The 21,073-nt window shown below is 48.6% G+C and overlaps 1 protein-coding gene and 1 long non-coding RNA gene across 4 annotated transcripts in view; one reads left to right on the forward strand and one right to left on the reverse strand.

Annotated features, from left to right (window-relative positions):
• NTF4 (neurotrophin 4) overlaps positions 1-21,073 on the forward strand; it is a 264,224-nt gene that overhangs the window by 124,802 nt on the left and 118,349 nt on the right. The window lies entirely within an intron of this gene.
• Positions 1-21,073, reverse strand: part of LOC134967011 (uncharacterized) — a 39,222-nt gene that overhangs the window by 17,328 nt on the left and 821 nt on the right. The window lies entirely within an intron of this gene.

A 21,073-nucleotide genomic window follows, 5' to 3' on the forward strand; every position in this document is an offset into this window, starting at 1 on the left:
GATCAACATCGCGTTCATCGGCTGCAGGTCGGACATTAGGTTACTCAGGATGTCCGTCTGCCGAGGACGCAAGCCCCCCATGTTCTGTAACGCTTTCTCTCTCTTCCCCAATCAGGCTGCAGCATCCAGGGCACCGCACATGCGCACTGTGGCTCCAGCACTTGTGCAGCCCCAAAAACTTTGGTCAATTGCAACCGATTTGCGGCTGCGTGCGCGGCTCAATCAGCCCTTATATTTTGAAAGTATTTCCCCACATTGCAGAGCCTCTTGCTATGCGTCTGTCTGCAGTTGTGTAAACACGCCTATGCTGTGTGTGGCCGCCTCGCGAGGTATCGGAGAGTGTAAGGGACAGATTCGCTCAGGGTGCGCTCGCACGCAGCCTCATTCTGGGTAGATTCCACACACTAGGCCTGATTGCATGCATCTGTGAAAACGGACACATCTCCTGTTTTCATGCTGATTGCACATTATTATATTATTATCCTTTATTTCTCTAACGTCCTAAGTGGATGCTGGGACTCCGTAAGGACCATGGGGAATAGCGGCTCCGCAGGAGACTGGGCACAAAAGTAAAAGCTTGAACTAGCTGGTGTGCACTGGCTTCTCCCCCTATGACCCTCCTCCAAGCCTCAGTTAGATTTTTGTGCCCGAACGAGAAGGGTGCATGCTAGGTGGCTCTCCTGAGCTGCTTAGAGTAAAAGTTTATTTTAGGTTTTTTATTTTCAGTGAGTCCTGCTGGCAACAGGCTCACTGCATCGAGGGACTAAGGGGAGAAGAAACGAACTCACCTGCGTGCAGAGTGGATTGGGTTTCTTAGGCTACTGGACATTAGCTCCAGAGGGACGATCACAGGTTCAGCCTGGATGGGTCCCGGAGCCGCGCCGCCGGCCCCCTTACAGAGCCAGAAGAACGAAGAGGTCCGGTGAAATCGGCGGCAGAAGACGTTCCTGTCTTCAACTAAGGTAGCGCACAGCACTGCAGCTGTGCGCCATTGCTCTCAGCACACTTCACACTCCGGTCACTGAGGGTGCAGGGCGCTGGGGGGGAGCGCCCTGAGACGCAATAAAAACAGAAATACCTTAGGATGGCAAAAGAAATACATCACATATAGCTCCTGGGCTATATGGATGTATTTAACCCCTGCCAGTTTTCCAGAAAAAAGCGGGAGATAAGGCCGTCGTGAAGGGGCGGAGCCTATCTCCTCAGCACACAAGTGCCATTTTCCCTCACAGTTCCGCTGGAAGGACGGCTCCCTGACTCTCCCCTGCAGTCCCTACAGAATCAGGGTAAAAGCGAGAGAGGGGGGGCACTATTGGCAGCTAAATTATAAACAGCAGCTATAAAAGGGAGTAACACTTATATAAGGTTATCCCTATATATATATATATATATAGCGCTCTGGTGTGTGCTGGCAAACTCTCCCTCTGTCTCCCCAAAGGACTAGTGGGGTCCTGTCCTCTATCAGAGCATTCCCTGTGTGTGTGCTGGGTGTCGGTACGATTGTGTCGACATGTATGAGGAGGAAAATGATGTGGAAGCAGAGCAATTGCCTGTATTAGTGATGTCACCCGCTAGGGAGTCGACACCTGACTGGATGGTTGTATTTAAAGAACTACGTGACAATGTCAGCACTTTACAAAAAACTGTTGACGACATGAGACAGCCGACAAATCAATTAGTGCCTGTCCAGGCGTCTCAGACACCGTCAGGGGCGATAAAACGCCCGTTACCTCAGTGGGTCGACACAGACCCAGACACGGATACTGAGTCCAGTGTCGACGGTGAGGAGACAAACGTAATGTCCAGTAGGGCCACACGTTACATGATCACGGCAATGAAGGAGGCATTGAACATTTCTGACACTACAAGTACCACAAAGAAGGGTATTATGTGGGGAGTGAAAAACTACCAGTAGCTTTTCCTGAGTCAGATGAATTAAATGAGGTGTGTGATAAAGCGTGGGTTTCCCCCGATAAAAAAGTGCTAATTTCTAATAAATTATTGGCACTATACCCTTTCCCGCCAGAGGTTAGGGCGCGTTGGGAAACACCCCCTAAAGTAGATAAAGCGCTCACACGTTTATCTAAACAAGTAGCGTTACCGTCTCCTGATACGGCCGCCCTCAAAGAACCAGTGGATAGAAGGCTGGAAAATATCCTGAAGGGTATATACACACATACTGGTGTTATACTGCGACCAGCAATCGCATCAGCCTGGATGTGCAGTGCTGGAGTGGCGTGGTCGGATTCCCTGACTGAAAATATTGATACCCTGGATAGGGACAGTATATTACTAACTATAGAGCATTTGAAGGATGCATTACTATATATGCGTGATGCACAGAGGGATATTTGCACCCTGGCATCAAGAGTGAGTGCTATGTCCATTTCTGCCAGAAGAGCGTTATGGACGCGACAGTGGTCAGGGGATGCGGATTCCAAACGACATATGGAAGTATTGCCGTTTAAAGGGGAGGAGTTATTTGGGGCCGGTCTATCGGACCTGGTGGCCACGGCAACAGCCGGAAAGTCCACCTTTTTACCCCAGGTCACCTCTCAGCAGAAAAAGACACCGTCTTTTCAAACTCAGTCCTTTCGTTCCCATAAGTACAGCCGGGGAAAAGGCCACTCATTTCTGCCCCGGGGCAGAGGAAGAGGAAAAAGACGGCACCAGGCAGCCTCTTCCCAGGAGCAGAAGCCCTCCTCTGCTTCTGCCAAGTCTTCAGCATGACGCTGGGGCTTTACAAGCGGACTCGGACACGGTGGGGGCCCGTCTCAAAAATTTCAACGCGCAGTGGGCTCACTCGCAAGTGGACCCCTGGATTCTGCAGGTAGTATCACAGGGGTACAAACTGGAATTCGAGACGTCTCCCCCTCGCCGGTTCCTGAAGTCTGCTCTACCAAAGTCTCCCTCCGACAGGGAGGCAGTTTTGGAAGCCATTCACAAGCTGTATTCCCAGCAGGTGATAATCAAGGTACCTCTCCTACAACAGGGAAAGGGGTATTATTCCACGCTGTTTGTGGTACCGAAGCCGGACGGCTCGGTGAGACCAATTTTAAATCTAAAATCCTTGAACACTTACATAAAGAGGTTCAAATTCAAGATGGAGTCACTCAGAGCAGTGATAGCAAACCTGGAAGAAGGGGACTATATGGTGTCTCTGGACATCAAAGATGCTTATCTCCACGTCCCAATCTACCCTTCTCACCAAGGGTACCTCAGGTTTGTAGTACAAAACTGTCATTATCAGTTTCAGACGCTGCCGTTTGGGTTGTCCACGGCACCTCGGGTCTTTACCAAGGTAATGGCCGAAATGATGATTCTTCTTCGAAGATAAGGCGTTTTAATTATCCCTTACTTGGACGATCTCCTGATAAGGGCAAGGTCCAGGGAACAGTTAGAAGTCGGAGTAGCACTATCTCAGTTAGTGTTACGTCAGCACGGGAGGATCCTAAATATTCCAAAATCGCAGCTGATTCCAACGACACGTCTCCTGTTCCTAGGAATGATTCTGGACACAGTCCAGAAAAAGGTGTTTCTCCCAGAGGAGAAGGCCAGGGAGTTATCCGAGCTAGTCAGGAATCTCCTAAAACCAGGCCAGGTGTCAGTGCATCAGTGCACGAGGGTCCTGGGAAAAATGGTGGCTTCTTACGAAGCGATTCCATTTGGAAGATTCCATGCAAGAACGTTTCAGTGGGATCTTCTGGACAAATGGTCCGGATCGCATCTTCAGATGCATCAGCGGATAACCCTGTCGCCAAGGACAAGGGTGTCTCTTCTGTGGTGGCTGCAGAGTGCTCATCTACTAGAGGGCCGCAGATTCGGCATTCAGGATTGGATCCTGGTGACCACAGATGCCAGCCTGAGAGGCTGGGGAGCAGTCACACAGGGACAAAATTTCCAGGGCTTGTGGTCAAGCATGGAAACATCTCTTCATATAAACATTCTGGAACTAAGGGCCATTTACAATGCCCTAAGTCAAGCAAAACCCCTGCTTCAGGGTCAGGCGGTATTGATCCAATCGGACAACATCACGTCAGTCGCCCACGTAAACAGACAGGGCGGCACGAGAAGCAGGAGGGCGATGGCAGAAGCTGCAAGGATTCTTCGCTGGGCGGAGAATCATGTGATAGCACTGTCAGCAGTGTTCATTCCGGGAGTGGACAACTGGGAAGCGGACTTCCTCAGCAGACACGACCTTCACCCGGGGGAGTGGGGACTTCATCCAGAAGTCTTCCAAGAGATGGTAAACCGTTGGGAAAAACCAAAGGTGGACATGATGGCGTCCCGTCTCAACAAAAAACTAGACAGATATTGCGCCAGGTCAAGGGACCCTCAGGCAATAGCGGTGGACGCTCTGGTAACACCATGGGTGTACCAGTCAGTGTATGTGTTCCCTCCTCTGCCTCTCATACCAAAAGTACTGAGAATCATAAAAAGGAGAGGAGTAAGAACTATACTCGTGGTTCCGGATTGGCCAAGAAGGACTTGGTACCCGGAACTTCAAGAGATGCTCACGGAGGACCCGTGGCCTCTACCTCTAAGAAAGGACCTGCTCCAGCAGGGACCTTGTCTGTTCCAAGACTTACCGCGGCTGCGTTTGACGGCATGACGGTTGAACGCCGGATCCTGAAGGAAAAAGGCATTCCAGAAGAAGTCATCCCTACCCTGATAAAGGCCAGGAAGGATGTAACCGCAAAACATTATCACCGCATTTGGCGAAAATATGTTGCGTGGTGTGAGGCCAAAGAGGCCCCTACAGAGGAATTTCAACTGGGTCGCTTCCTACATTTCCTGCAAACAGGACTGTCTATGGGCCTAAAATTAGGGTCCATTAAGGTTCAAATTTCGGCCCTGTCGATTTTCTTCCAAAAAGAACTGGCTTCAGTGCCTGAAGTCCAGACGTTTGTCAAAGGGGTACTGCATATACAGCCTCCTTTTGTGCCCCCGGTGGCACCTTGGGATCTCAATGTGGTTTTGGGGTTCCTAAAATCACATTGGTTTGAACCACTCACCACTGTGGAATTAAAATATCTCACATGGAAGGTGGTAATGCTGTTAGCCCTGGCTTCAGCCAGGCGTGTCTCAGAATTGGCGGCTTTATCTTATAAAAGCCCTTACCTGATTTTTCACACGGATAGGGCAGAATTGAGGACTCGTCCTCAATTTCTCCCAAAGGTGGTTTCAGCGTTTCACGTGAACCAGCCTATTGTGGTGCCTGCGGCTACTAGGGACTTGGAGGACTCCAAGTTACTGGACGTAGTCAGGGTCCTCAAAATATATATTTCCAGGACGGCTGGAGTCAGGAAATCTGACTCGCTGTTTATCCTGTATGCACCCAACAAGCTGGGTGCTCCTGCTTCTAAGCAGACGATTGCTCGTTGGATTTGTAGTACAATTCAGCTTGCGCATTCTGTGGCAGGCCTGCCACAGCCAAAATCTGTAAAAGCCCATTCCACAAGGAAGGTGGGCTCATCTTGGGCGGCTGCCCGAGGGGTCTCGGCTTTACAACTTTGCCGAGCAGCTACTTGGTCAGGGGCAAACACGTTTGCTAAATTCTACAAATTTGATACCCTGGCTGAGGAGGACCTGGAGTTCTCTCATTCGGTGCTGCAGAGTCATCCGCACTCTCCCGCCCGTTTGGGAGCTTTGGTATAATCCCCATGGTTCTTACGGAGTCCCAGCATCCACTTAGGACGTTAGAGAAAATAAGAATTTACTTACCGATAATTCTATTTCTCATAGTCCGTAGTGGATGCTGGGCGCCCATCCCAAGTGCGGATTGTCTGCAATACTTGTATATAGTTATTGTTACAAAATTCGGGTTATTATTGTTGTGAGCCATCTTTTCAGAGGCTCCTTCGTTTATCATACTGTTAACTGGGTTCAGATCACAGGTTGTACGGTGTGATTGGTGTGGCTGGTATGAGTCTTACCCGGGATTCAATATCCTTCCTTATTATGTACGCTCGTCCGGGCACAGTATCCTAACTGAGGCTTGGAGGAGGGTCATAGGGGGAGGAGCCAGTGCACACCAGCTAGTTCAAGCTTTTACTTTTGTGCCCAGTCTCCTGCGGAGCCGCTATTCCCCATGGTCCTTACGGAGTCCCAGCATCCACTACGGACTATGAGAAATAGAATTATCGGTAAGTAAATTCTTATTTTATATGGCACCACAAGGGTTCCGCAGCGCCCAAAAGGTCGACATGGAAATGGTCGACACAAAAAAGGTAGACACAATTATTTTTTCTTATTCTTTGGGTGTTTTGTCACTTCTGCCGCAAACAAGCGCCATTACTGTACCGCTTCACTCGCCATGCTTCAGGCAAGGAGCCTCGTTTCACTACTGCTGCGCTCGGTGCAGGTTACTATTCCCAATTGCAGTTCACATTCCCAATTGCAGTTCACGTGGATGGTAAAGTATGAAAAAGTTGAAAAAAGATTTTTAAAAAAAAACTTGTGTCAACCATATATGTATGTTGAAAATTGTCGTGTCGACCTTTTGCCCCTGTCAACCTAATTCATGTCTACCATTAGTGTTCGACCTATTGACTGTAGGCCTTTTTAATGTAGATCTATGGACCAGATACCGTTATAGTATGCTTTTGCGTGTATGTGTTTTTATGAGGCTAGTTGCCCATGGGCTTTTGCACGCTGCACGCGAGACGTACACTTATGATCTAGTGCATGTTGTGTGCATTTAGATACAAGTGAAGCTGCCATACATCCATATCGTGTGTACGCACCCACCGACTAGCACGCAGTATATCGGCCGATCAAGGGCGTAGCTACCATAGGTGCAGGGAGTGCAGCTGCTATGGGGCCCAGAGCTGAGAGGGGCCACCTTCCCTGTCACAGTTACATGTGTTATATACAGGGCATAGCTACCATAGGTGCAGGGAGTGCAGCTGCTATGGGGCCCAGAGCTGAGAGGGGCCACCTTCCCTGTCACAGTTACATGTGTTATATATATTTTTTGCCATTGGGTGATACATAGGGGTCCTTTCAAACTTTTTCCTTGGGGCCTGCACTATATCTAGGTACGCCCCTGGACCTGCTTATTGTAGTGTGGTATAAAATGAACTGGAGGACATTATAATGTTATATAATATGAACTGGGGCACAAATGAGGCACAATATGAACGGGGAGCACTACAGTATATCATAATGTGAATTGGGGATACTGTGCGGCATAATGTGTACTGGCAGCTCTGAAATGTGGCATAGGGTGAACTTAAGTACTACTGCGATTCATAAAAGAAACTAGGGCACTACTACGGGGCATAATATTAAATAAGGCTCTACTATGGTTCAGAAAATGAACTAGGGCACTATTATAGGGCATAAAAGTGACAATCGCTGCAGAGAAGTGTCTCTCTAGAAGAATTGTGATGGGGGTCCCTTTAAAATGTTGCTATGGGGCCCACAAAGTTCTGGCTACGCCCCTGCGTCCGATATATTGCTTAAGGCGGGATGTACTAACCAATGGCGGTACATCCCGGCACACATCGCATTCATACTAATCACATCTGTACTAACATGTGGTTAGTACTGCAAAGAACAGCTCTCCCGATAAGAGCTGTCCTTTGAGATCAGCGTCGGTCACTGGATTTCGTGGGTTCATGACCCGGGAGTTCGTCAGTGCACGCACAGAGTGACGAAGGCGGCCGCAGGGGGTGCCGAGAAGGATACGGAAAGAAGTCCATATGATTCAATAGGCGAAGCCCTGGCATCCTATTTGGTTGGTAATTTATCTCTCTCCACTATATTACTTCCCAAGCGTTGATACATGCCCCCTAGAATAGGACGGAAATACGCAAAAATGCCTAAATTTATATCTGTGCATGCGCTGAATGTAAAAACTCACCATTCCTCTGACTCAGAATCAGCCCCTAAGGGTGCATTTCGTTTGAAAGAGAGGACTCTTTTTGAAATGAGGGTGTGTACATGACAGTTTAGGGGAGATACCCCACAGGGTGTTCTGGGGGTCTATTTACTAAGCCTTGGATGGAAATAAAGTAGCTGGAGATAAAGTACCAGCCAAAAACCTCCTAACTGTCATTTCTGCTGCGGGGTACACTGGGCTCCACAAGTCTGGACAATGGGGTGTAGAGTAGGATCTTGATCCGAGGCACCAACAGACTCAAAGCTTTGACTGTTCCCAGAATGCACAGCAGCGCCGCCTCCTATATCACCCAGCCTCCCAGCACAGGAGCTCAGTTTTGTAAGTTGGTGCTGCAGTAAGCAGGCACTTAAGGCCTGCTCACAAGCAGACGCTGGCCAGATGGATTAGAATGGTGATTGCACATGCTTATGTGAAGGCTAGTCTGTCAGCTCCTGATCACATTAAGGCCCATTCTACTCGGTCTGTTGGACCTTCTTGGGCGGCCCACCGTGGTGCGACCCTTGATAAATTGTGCTAGGCGGCTACGTGGTCCTCCGGGAACACGTTCATAAGGTTCTATGCCTTCGATACTGCCGCTTCCCAGGATGCTTCCTTTGGACGCCGGGTTCTTGTGCCCGCTACAGTGCATCCCCTCCCATAAGTAACTGCTTTAGGACATCCCCATTGTCCAGACTTGTGGAGCCCAGTGTACCCCGCAGCAGAAAACGAGTTTTATGGTAAGAACTTACCTTTGTTAAAACTCTTTCTGCGAGGTACACTGGGCTCCACAAGGCGCCCACCCTGACGCACTTAGCTTCTTTGGGTTGATATGGCATTAGCCGCTGACACTTCTCTTGTCGTGAGAGTGTGGTGTATGTGGCTACTAACCGTTGTCGTCTCTTTTCCTGCTACTGCATTGGGCTGGTTAACTAAAACTGAGCTCCTGTGCAGGGAGGCGGGGTGATATAGGAGGCGGCGCTGTGCATTCTGGGAACAGTCAAAGCTTTGAGTCTGTTGGTGCCTTGGATCAAGATCCTACTCTACACCCCATTATCCAGACTTGTGGAGCCCAGTGTACCTCGCAGAAAGAGTTTTAACAAAGGTAAGTTCTTACCATAAAACTCGTTTTTTCAAACACAGCCTGTGGCATGGCAGTTAGGAGCCGATTGGCTGGTACTTTATCTCCAGCGGCTTTATCTCTATCCAAGGTTTCGTAAATAGACCGCTTGGTCTGGTGACAGGGGTGGATCGCCAATAGCGCTCACAGGGAAGAGTGGGCTGACGTGCATGTGGGGCCTGTTGTGTTTGTTCACATGTGAGGGGTGGTGCTGCCGGCAGAGTTACATTGTATACCTCTAGTGCTGCCCTATCCACCCCTGCCCGATGTTGAAAGAAAGTGCAATGGAATATGCTAGCACTACATAAATGATCATAAATAAATGAATATATAGGTTACAGACAAGAATTATAAAACCTCTTGGTGTCACTGGGCCTCTCAAACAGCAGTGGAAATGTTAAGCAACTTCTAATACCAAAAGCTATATTATACATTATTTTTTCCTGTAGGGGGCAATTTGTTTTATTGTTTTTTTGTGGGGGCCAATGTGCGTGGTTTTTCCTGTGAGGGCCAATGTGTTTTATTTTTTTTATTGTGCAAGTTTTTCATCTGCTCTTGCATCTGAGTTGCACGACGCATGCATTCACCGCAGTGGTGTTCATACAGAGTCAGACACACGCACCAAGAAGTGCATTAGAAATGTGTTGGGCATTCCTGTGTGGTTACAGGGGGTTGGCTAATCAGACGCAGATGTAATGTAGTATGGGCATGCTGCTGATAGTGGTTGCATATATAGACATTGAATTGCTCACATTGGAGGTCATACTCAAACGGATGATCTGCACCTAGCATAGACTGGTGCAACCAATGGTGGCGTCTAAAGACGCACAAAGCGCAATTGCAGCATCTGTAGACAAGTGGGCATCTCTGTCCTTGCATATTTGGATGCACGGATGTACACCACACAATGACAGACACAACTGCAGAAAAAAATGTAAGGAACGCCACAACTGCAGCCAACTCAGAATCAGACCCTATGAGGAACAATCCCACTCCCTCAACAGACTCCACCCTCACAACAAACCCCGCCCCCATTAGGTCTTCGTCTATACATTTCCTGTGTTGGTTTTACATTCCAATCCATCCCTGTCTGGTGGGATCACATCATTTTAATGAGGAGAATCTCTTCTTTCAAATGTGGATGCCATTGACTTTATGTGAGCCAAGATTGTGGAGCTCTTACCCCATCCCTAGACTTCTTACCGTTTTCTGAAGTATAAGGGGTCATTGTCTGGTGTTCACTCTGATCACCAGACAATGGGCGGAATACATCCCACCACTAATCACATACAGTAAATAGCTGTATTTATTAACTTGGTATGCATGTAGATTTAAGCAAAGACCAACTGTCCCAATAAGAACTGTCCTTTGCGGTGTGGGGACTTCTGGGTTTATAACCCGGTAGTCCTGCACATACGCTACCGTCAGCCCTTGCCACTCGCCAATAGTAATTACTGGTGGGTGCCTGGTAACTTACTTGAAGTTCTTGAGTGGTGAAGACAAGTGAGGACCATCTTCAGCAATTTTACTCTCCATGCTACAGATGAGCCAGGCTTGTTCTTAGCACTCAAGTGGTTAAACCACGTAGGATGACTCCTGAACCTGTTTCCTTCATCTACTACCTTTGCCAATGTCCACAAGCTTTCCACAGGAGGGGGAAGTAGAAATAACTATTTAACTCATAAAAACAAACAACTGGAATCTCTTGAAGATAAATAGGACATTTCGATTAATTTGAATCCAGGATCGTCACGGTTGGAGGTGAAAGCAGGCTCGGCATTAAAACGTCAGCTTGGTGGTTGCCCTCTAATTTCATGGGGTATAAAAGACACTTAATGACACGAAGCGACTGGATGCATTACGGCTCCTTTACATCAGGAGTTACTGTAAGCGATTATACAACCTGTCAAGGGCTGTTATTGTATTACCAGCAAACCGTAGGGTGTCTGATTCCTCCTGCGGAATATCCCGAAACCAGATTACCAGGGGAGAGAGTCTGCTTTTGTTGGTGATTGTTCGCTGGCATTTCATCGACTCTTTCTGATAGTAATTACTGTTTTTGAAGTATATTGTCATTTGGGAAAAGAAGAAATGTTAAATAGTTGGGTATTATACTCTGGGTTCCTCCTGGGGGATAAAATGTTTTCCCAATCACTTAGCGTGTCTGTCTGGAACTCCAGCATGTTCTTGGCCCGTGAGAAGCAGCCTGGAGAGGGCTCTTGGAACTGACTTTTAGTTCCAGCATTCTCCCTCTTACATCTCTTTGTGAACCAGGATTATTACACAGGGTCCTGTAATATGATTACTAATAAAACATAAGTGTCTAAGGGAAATGAATGAAAAGCCTTCATGCTAACTGATTCTCTCCCTGTTCTTTATATTACTAATAATAATATTTTTATTGCAGCATGAGTATGCTGATGACTATACAGCACTTTATGTCTTGGTAAACCAATCTATAAGTAGAGATGGACAAAGCTTCTGTAATATCCAGCATTTGAGTTGATATTGGCGCGTTTTGCGCCTCCAAACCACGCATCATGCCGTAGAATGATTCAACTGATGTCGGATCATGATCAAGTATGTTGCAATGTGTGGTCTGTAGATTCCCGCTATCCATATATGGCAGGCATAGAAACAGCAATCGTCCTCGTCAATTGGCGATTATGAAATTTTAGTTAAAACAAACATAAGTCGATTTTACGGATTGCCCTTTGCAGTGGACAACGCGGTTTAAATACTTGGGTGTCTGGATTACGCCGCAGGAGGGAGATTATGTATCCCAAAATATTGCTTCCATAACGGCGGGTTTTAAGATGAAAACTCATGTGTGAAAAAAACTGCCGCTATCTGTCTTAGGCCGTATCAATCTGTTTAAAATGTCGGTTCAACCGAAGTTCTTGTATGTTCTGCAGCATTCTCCAGTATATATTCCCATGGTGGTATTCTCTGCTATTGAGAGTATTTTGTCATCATTTATTTATATGGGGGGATAGGCCGTCAAGAATTCCCATTAAAACGTTATATAAATCCAAGACGTCTGGGGGACTTGGTCTTCCCAATCTTAGGGTCTATTATATAGCGACTCAACTGGCGCATTTAGTTAGTTGGGTTCAGGACACCGTTGACTTGACTCTGGTGGGCTTTCTGGGTGAGCAGGTGGGGCCCTTCTTTTCTCCCTTATTCTTTCTGCTTTCTGGACTGTCTGTCTCTAATCTGCCTCCATTGCTCCGGCAGGCTCTACTGATCTGGCGACATGCACATACTTTTTTTGAGTGGTCCGGTTATGATGCGGAGTCCCCACTGTGGCACAATACTTCATATTCCGAGTTGCTTAAAATTTCAGCTGACAATATATGGTTGTTGAAGGGCGTTACTACTTTAGGTCAATTGTACAGTGAAGGAATGTTTAAAATCATTTCTCTGACGTCCTAAGTGGATGCTGGGACTCCGTAAGGACCATGGGGATTAGCGGCTCCGCAGGAGACTGGGCACAACTAAAGAAAGCTTTAGGACTACCTGGTGTGCACTGGCTCCTCCCACCAAGACCCTCCTCCAGACCTCAGTTAGATTCTTGTGCCCGGCTGAGCTGGATGCACACTAGGGGCTCTCCTGAGCTCCTAGAAAGAAAGTATATTTAGGTTTTTTATTTTACAGTGAGATCTGCTGGCAACAGACTCACTGCAGCGAGGGACTAAGGGGAGAAGAAGCGAACCTACCTAACAGGTGGTAGTTTGGGCTTCTTAGGCTACTGGACACCATTAGCTCCAGAGGGATCGACCGCAGGACCCGACCTTGGTGTTCGTTCCCGGAGCCGCGCCGCCGTCCCCCTTACAGAGCCAGAAGCATGAAGAGTCCGGAAAATCGGCGGCAGAAGACTTCGGTCTTCACCAAGGTAGCGCACAGCTCCATTGCTCCTCATGTACACCTCACACTCCGGTCACTGATGGGTGCAGGGCGCTGGGGGGGGCGCCCTGAGGGCAATATATGACACCTTGGCTGGCAAATCTACATCATATATAGTCCTAGTGGCTATATAGATGTAAAATTACCCCTGCCAGTATTCCAGAAAAAGCGGGAGAAAGTCAGTTGAAAAAGGTGCGGGGCTTCTCCCTCAGCACACTGGCGCCATTTTCTCTTCACAGTGCAGCTGGAAGACAGCTCCCCAGGCTCTCCCCTGTAGTTTTCAGGCTCAAAGGGTTAAAAAGAGAGGGGGGGGGCACTAAATTTAGGCGCAATATATGTATACAAGCAGCTATTTGGGGAAAGATCACTCAGTTATAGTGTTAATCCCTGCATTATATAGCGCTCTGGTGTGTGCTGGCATACTCTCTCTCTGTCTCCCCAAAGGACTTTGTGGGGTCCTGTCCTCAGTCAGAGCATTCCCTGTGTGTGTGCGGTGTGTCGGTACGGCTGTGTCGACATGTTGGATGAGGAAGGTTACGTGGAGGCGGAGCAGAGGCCGATAAATGGGATGTCGCCCCCTGTGGGGCCGACACCAGAGTGGATGGATAGGTGGAAGGTATTAACCGACAGTGTCAACTCCTTACATAAAAGGCTGGATGACGTAACAGCTGTGGGACAGCCGGCTTCTCAGCCCGCGCCTGCCCAGGCGTCTCAAAGGCCATCAGGGGCTCAAAAAACGCCCGTTACCTCAGATGGCAGACACAGATGTCGACACGGAGTCTGACTCCAGTGGCGACGAGGTTGAGACATATACACAATCCACTAGGAACATCCGTTACATGATCTCGGCAATGAAAAATGTGTTACGCATTTTCTGACATGAACCCAAGTATCACATAAAAGGGGTTTTATTTTTGGGGAGAAAAAGCAGCCAGTGTTTTGTTCCCCAATCAGATGAATGAATGAAGTGTGTAAAGAAGCGTGGTTTCCCCCGATAAGAAACTGGTAATTTCTAAAAAGTTACTGATGGCGTACCCTTTCCCGCTAGAGGATAGGTCACGTTGGGAGATATCCCTTAGGGTGGATAAGGCGCTCACACGTTTGTCAAAAGGTGGCACTGCCGTCTTAGGATACGGCCACCTTGAAGGAACCTGCTGATAAAAAGCAGGCGGCGATCCTGAAGTCTGTATTTACACACTCAGGTTATATACTGAGACCTGCAATTGCCTCAGCATAAATAGGGCTGCTGCGTGGTCTGATACCCTGTCAGATAATATTAATACGCTAAGACAGGGATAATATTTTGCTAACATTGAGCATATTTAAGACGTTGTCTTATATATAAAGGATGCACAGAGGGATATTTGCCGGCTGGCATCCAGAATTAATGCAATGTCCATTCTGCCAGGAGGGTATTAGAAACCCGGCAGTGGACAGGTGATGCTGCCTGTAAAAGGCACATGGAGATTCTGCCTTATAAGGGTGAGGATTGTTTGGGGATGGTCTCTGGGACCTCATATCCACAGCAACAGCTGGGAAGAAAAATTTTTACCTCAGGTTTCCTCACAGCCTAAGAAAGCACCGTATTTTCAGGTACAGTCCTTTCGGCTTCAGAAAAGCAAGCGGGTCAAAGGCGCTTCCTTTCTGCACAGAGACAAGGGAAGAAGGAAAAAAGCTGCACCAGCAGCCAGTTCCCAGGATCAAAAATCTTCCCCCGCTTCCTCTTGAGTCCACCGCATGACGCTGGGGCTCCACAGGTGGAGACAGGTGCGGTAGGGGCGCGTCTCGGGAACTTCAGGGACCAGTGGGCTTGCCCACAGGTGGATCTCTAGGTTCTGCAAATAGTATCACAGGGATACAGGCTGGAGTTCGAGGCGACTCCCCCTCGCCGTTACCTCACATCAGCCTTGCCGGCTGCCTTCGGAGAAAGGTAGTACTGGCGGCAATTCACAAGCTGTACTTCCAGCAGGTGAAAGCAAGGTACCCCTCCTTCAACAAGGCCGGGGTTACTATTCCAAAATGTTGTGGTACCGAAACCAGACGGTTCGGTGAGACCCATTCTAAAATTGAAAGCTGTGAACACTTATATACGAAGGTTCAAGTTCAAAATGGAATCGGTCAGGGCGATTATTGCAAGCCTGGAGAATTTCATGGTATCACTGGACATCAAGGATGATTACCTGCATGTCCCTATTTACCCTCTTCACCAGGAGTACCTCAATATTGTGGTACAGGATTGTCATTACCAATTCCAGACGTTGCCGTTGGTCTGTCCCCGGCACCGAGGTATTTACCAAGGTAATGGCCGAAATAATTATCCCGTACTTGGACGATCTCCTTATAAAGGCGAGGTCCAGGGAGCAGTTGTTCGTCGGAGTAGCACTATCTCGGGAAGTGCTACAACAGCACGGCTGGATTCTGAATATTCCAAAGTCGCAGCTGGTTCCTACGACGCGTCTACTGTTCCTGGGTATGGTTCTGGACACAGAACAGGATAAAAAGGGTTTCTCCCGGAGGAGAAGTCCAAGGAGTTGTTGTCTCTAGACAGAGACCTCCTAATACGTATACAGGTGTCGGTGCATCAATGCACGCGAGCCCTGGGAAAGATGGTAGCTTCTTACGAAGAAATTCCATTCGCCAGGTCCCATGCAAGGATTTTCCAGTGGGATCTGTTGGACAAGTGGTCCGGGTCGCATCTTCAGATGCATCGGCGGATAACCCTGTCTCCAAGGGTCAGGGTGTCGCTGTTGTGGTGGCTGCAGAGTGCTCATCTTCTAGGGGGCCGCAGATTCGGCATACAGGACTGGGTCCTGGTGACCACGGATGCCAGCCTTCGAGGCTGGGGGGCAGTCACACAGGGAAGGAACTTCCAAGGCTATGGAAAAGTCAGGAGACTTCCCTACACATAAATATTCTGGAACTGAGGGCCATTTACAATGCCCTAATTCAGGCTAGACCCCTGCTTCAACACCGGCCGGTGCTGATCCAGTCAGACAACATCACGGCGGTCGCTCATGTAAACCGACAGGGCGGCACAAGAAGCAGGATGGCGATGGCAGAAGCCACAAGGATTCTCCGATGGGCGGAAAATCATGTGTTAGCACTGTCAGCAGTGTTCATTCCCGGAGTGGACAACTAAGAAACCTCCACCCGGGAGAGTGGGGACTTCATCCAGAAGTCTTCCAAATGATTGTACACCGTGGGGAAAGGCCACAGGTGGACATGATGGCGTCCCGCCTCAACTAAAAGTTACAAAGATATTGCGCCAGGTCAAGGACCCTCAGGCGATAGCTGTGGACACTCTGGTAACACCGTGGGTGTACCAGTCGGTGTATGTGTTCCCTTCTCTGCCTCTCTTACCCAGGGTAATGAGAATAATAAGAAGGAGAGGAGTAAGAACTATACTCATTGTTCCGGGTTGGCCAAGAAGAGCTTGGTAACCAGAACTCCAAGAAATGATCTCAGAGGACCCATGGCCTCTGCCGCTCAGACAGGACCTGCTGCAGCAGGGGGCCTGTCTGTTCCAAGACGTACCGCGGCTGCGTTGACGGCATGGCGGTTGAACGCCGGATCCTGAAGGAAAAGGGAATTCCGGAGGAAGTTATCCCTACGCTATTTGAAGCTAGGAAAGAAGTGAACGCAAACCATTATCACCGCATATGGCGGAAATATGTTGCGTACTGTGAGGCCAGGAAGGCCCCAAAGGAGAAATTTCAGCTAGGTCGATTTCTGCACTTCCTACAGTCAGAGGTGACTATGGGCCTAAAATTGGGTTCCATTAAGGTCCAGATTTCGGCTCTATCGATTTTCTTCCAAAATTGAACTGGCTTCACTGCCTGAAGTTCAGACTTTTGTTAAGGGAGTGCTGCATAGTCAGCCCCCGTTTGTGCCTCCAGTGGCACCGTGGGATCTCAACGTGGTGTTGGATTTCCTGAAGTCGCATTGGGTTGAGCCACTTAAATCCGTGGAGCTATAATACCTCACGTGGAAAGTGGTCATTCTGTGGGCCTTGGCGTCGGCCAGGCGTGTATCAGAATTGGCGGCTTTGTCATACAAAAGCCCTTATCTGTATTTTATATGGATAAGGTGGAATTGAGGACTCGTTCCCAATTCCTTCCTAAGGTGGTATAATTTTTTAATGTGAACCAACCTATTGTGGTGCCTGCGGCTACTTGGGACTTGGATGATTCCAAGTTACTGGATGTAGTCAGGGTCCTGAAAAGTATATGTTTCCAGGACAGCTGGAGTCAGGAAAACTGACTCGCTATTTCTCCTGTATGCACCCAACAAGCTGGGTGCTCCTGCTTCTAAGCAGACGATTGCTCGCTGGATCTGTAGCACGATTCAACTTGCACATTCTGCGGCTGGACTGCCGCACCCTAATTCTGTAAAAGCCCATTCCACGAGAAAAGTGGGCTCTTCTTGGGCGGCTGCCCGAGGGGTCTCGGCTTTACAACTTTGCCGAGCTGTTACTTGGTCGGGTTAAAACATTTTTGTAAGAGTCTACAAGTTTGATACCCTGGCTGAGGAGGACCTAGAGTTTGCTCATTCGGTGCTGCAGAGTCATCCGCACTCTCCCGCCCGTTTGGGAGCTTTGGTATAATCCCCATGGTCCTTACGGAGTCCCAGCATCCACTTAGGACGTCAGAGAAAATAAGATTTTACTCACCGGTAAATCTATTTCTCGTAGTCCGTAGTGGATGCTGGGCGCCCATCCCAAGTGCGGATTGTCTGCAATACTTGTTTATAGTTATTGCCTAACTAAAGGGTTATTGTTGAGCCATCTGTTGAGAGGCTCAGTTATATTTTATACTGTTAACTGGGTATAGTATCACGAGTTATACGGTGTGATTGGTGTGGCTGGTATGAGTCTTACCCGGGATTCGAAATCCTTCCTTATTGTGTCAGCTCTTCCGGGCACAGTATCCTAACTGAGGTCTGGAGGAGGGTCTTGGTGGGAGGAGCCAGTGCACACCAGGTAGTCCTAAAGCTTTCTTTAGTTGTGCTCCTGCGGAGCCGCTAATCCCCATGGTCCTTACGGAGTCCCAGCATCCACTACGGACTACGAGAAATAGATTTACCGGTGAGTAAAATCTTATTTTCCTCATCTCCAGAGTGAATTTAATATTCCTAATAGTGCCTTTTTTCGATATTTATAAATAAGGCATACGATCCAAACTCAGTTTTCACGCACTGACCCTGTACTGTCACCTTCACCCGTTAATCAATGTTATTGCATTTGGGTTCTAGAGGTCATGTTTCCAGTATATATGCCCAGATTAATAATAATTTAATCGAACCAGCTAGATTCCTCTGAAATTGAAATGGGAAATGGATATAGGCCCGTTATCAACCGAGCACTGGATTCAGATTTTAGGATCTCTTAGGTATACTACTCCTTGTGTTCGTTATCAGCAAATATATTTCTATATTACTGTTCATTCTAGCACCCTGCACCTTTCAAATTCTGTGTAGTTCCTCTTTCCTGCCTGGGGTGTCACTCTCTGCTCTGGTGCTTCTCAGCACACACAGGTCTGTATCACAGCACTGAGTAACGGATCAGAGTGTGCTGAGAAGCATCACAGCAGAGAGTGACACCTCAGGCAGGAATGAGGAACTGCACCGATTTTGAAAGTTGCAGGGTGCTAGAATGAACACTATATATATTACATAGAGTATATCATACGCCTTTATCTATGAAAAGGACTGGGATTAGAGAGGATACCTTTTGCCCTCGTTGCCAAGTGGAAAATGCTGGATTTTGGCATCTACTGTGGGATTGCCCGTTAGTACTCTCCTTTTGGGAGGCGGTGTGGAGAGATGTCTTGCAGACGTCTCCCTCTCTGCCTGGTTTTAGTATTAGAATATGTTTGTTTGGCCTAGATATAGAGGAGACACATTCTTTAGTGTTATATAGGTATGTCTTGTGCCTCACTACATTGGCCAAGGTCATTATTGCGGGAGTCTGGTGTACAAATACTCCCCCAGTGATACACAAATGGAGGGCTTTGGTGGATAACGTAGTCAGGCATGAAAAAAATATGTTTACAAAACAGAATGCTTTGCATAAATGGGGTAGATGGTGCGAGTCAGTGTTGAGAAGGGTGACGGGTGCAGCGACAGCAGAATAACTATATCTGTGGGTACTTTTTACACATAGGACAAGTAGTGGTGTAACATTTCTTCGTATATGAATTTTAACTGGAAGGTTGTTCTGGTCACTAATATGTGTGGGCTACTTTGACTGTATAATCGAGTGGTATATGACATAATGTAATTGTTAATGTTTGTATTGTTCTGTTGTTATTGTGGGTTTTTTTTTCTCTGTATTGAAATTATAAATAAAGAATACACAATTTAAAAAAAAAAAAAAAAACAACATAAGTCAAAAGTAGCCTGAGCAGATATCACCATTTACAAATAGACAAGCGGAGGCCCTCTGGTACAGTGGTTCTCCCTCATTTACCAGCTGGGTACGCCCTGGCAGCCCATTTGCTTTATCTGAATTCACAGCATTTGCAAAGTAACACATGTGTAATGAAAATAATTGATATTCGATAATCTGTGCAGGTACTGCTATATGTAAAAGCAATAAATACTCTATAACTAGGAGCTTCATCGCGCCCTACGGGCGCTCTTCACACCGTCGCAAGGGGCTACGCCCCCTTAACCCCTGCACGCCTTGCTGCGGTTCAATATTTGTATGAGTATTACCTGCATTCCTAGGTTTGTTAGTGGTTAAATATTGCACGACGAAAGTGCTTCCAATGGTGAAGGGGGCGTAGCCCCTTGCGACGGCGTGAACAGTGCCTGCAGAGCACGATGTACAGAATGTAGCGGGTGCGGGGGGGACCGCGGATGAGGCAGGGAGTATGTAGATGCTGCGAGTGGACGGGGAGGTGGATGCAGGTGTGGGGGGAGGGGGTGCGGGACCTATACCTATGTCATTTTATTTGTAACAATATATAGGACACGGATAAGGATGTATGTGATATAGACATACCCGCATGAAGAGGTATATGGTGTCATTAGACACAGAGGGAAGTGCTGGTACAATGCGGAGCAGGGGCAGCTGTGTCCTCTCTCTACACCGTACCATCCTTCAGGTGTAGCAACACGGACATGTTGCGCACGCAAGGTCTCCACGCAGCCACAGGTGCACCAGTCCCCTCTGCATGCGCTATGTGCGCGCCCCCCTCAGGTGCAGTAGGAGGAGGGGGCGATGGCTGGAGCTGGTACCAGGGCCAATGGGCATGGACAGCGCGGTCATGTGCTCGGTGCTGGGCTTGCGCCCTGCGCTTGCTGTGTGAGGGATAGGGAGGAGGCGGCAGAGCGGAACATCACCGATATACCGGTAACTATGGGGGGCACCGCAGGGGGTTATGGCTCCTGTACTCCTGGTGAGGGTTTGTCAGGGAGGTATCAAGGAGCCAGTGGTATGGACCGTGTATGGGATACAGGGCGGTAGGGGGGGGGATACAGAGACGCGGGGCGGTGGGGAGGGGATACAGAAACGCAGGGCCGTAGGGAGGGGATACAGAAACGCAGAGCGGTAGGGAGGTGATACAGAGACGCAGAGCGGTAGGGAGGGGATACAGAGACGCAGAGCGGTAGGGAGGGGATACAGAGACACATGGCAGTAGGGAGGGGAAAGAGAGACGCAGAGCGGTAGGGAGGGGATACAGAGACACAGGGCGGTAGGGAGGGGATAGAGAGACGCAGGGTGGCAGGGAGGGGATACAGAGACGCAGAGCGGTAGGGAGGTGATACAGAGATGCGGGGCGGTAGGGAGGGGATACAGAAACGCAGAGCGGTAGGGAGGTGATACAGAGACGCAGAGCGGTAGGGAGGGGATACAGAAACGCAGAGCGGTAGGGAGGGGATACAGAGACACAGGGCGGTAGGGAGGGGATACAGAGACGCAGAGCGGTAGGGAGGGGATACAGAGACACAGGGCGGTAGGGAGGGGATACAGAGACGCAGAGCGGTAGGGAGGGGATACAGAGACACAGGGCGGTAGGGAGGGCACACAGACGCAGGGCGGTAGGAAGGGGATAGAGAGACGCAGGGCGGCAGGGAGGGGATAGAGAGACGCAGGGGGCGGCAGGGAGGGGATAGAGAGACGCAGGGCGGTAGGGAGGGGATAGAGAGACGCAGGGCGGTAG

This window comes from Pseudophryne corroboree, chromosome 10, assembly GCF_028390025.1.
Source record: "Pseudophryne corroboree isolate aPseCor3 chromosome 10, aPseCor3.hap2, whole genome shotgun sequence".
Taxonomy (NCBI): domain Eukaryota; kingdom Metazoa; phylum Chordata; class Amphibia; order Anura; family Myobatrachidae; genus Pseudophryne; species Pseudophryne corroboree.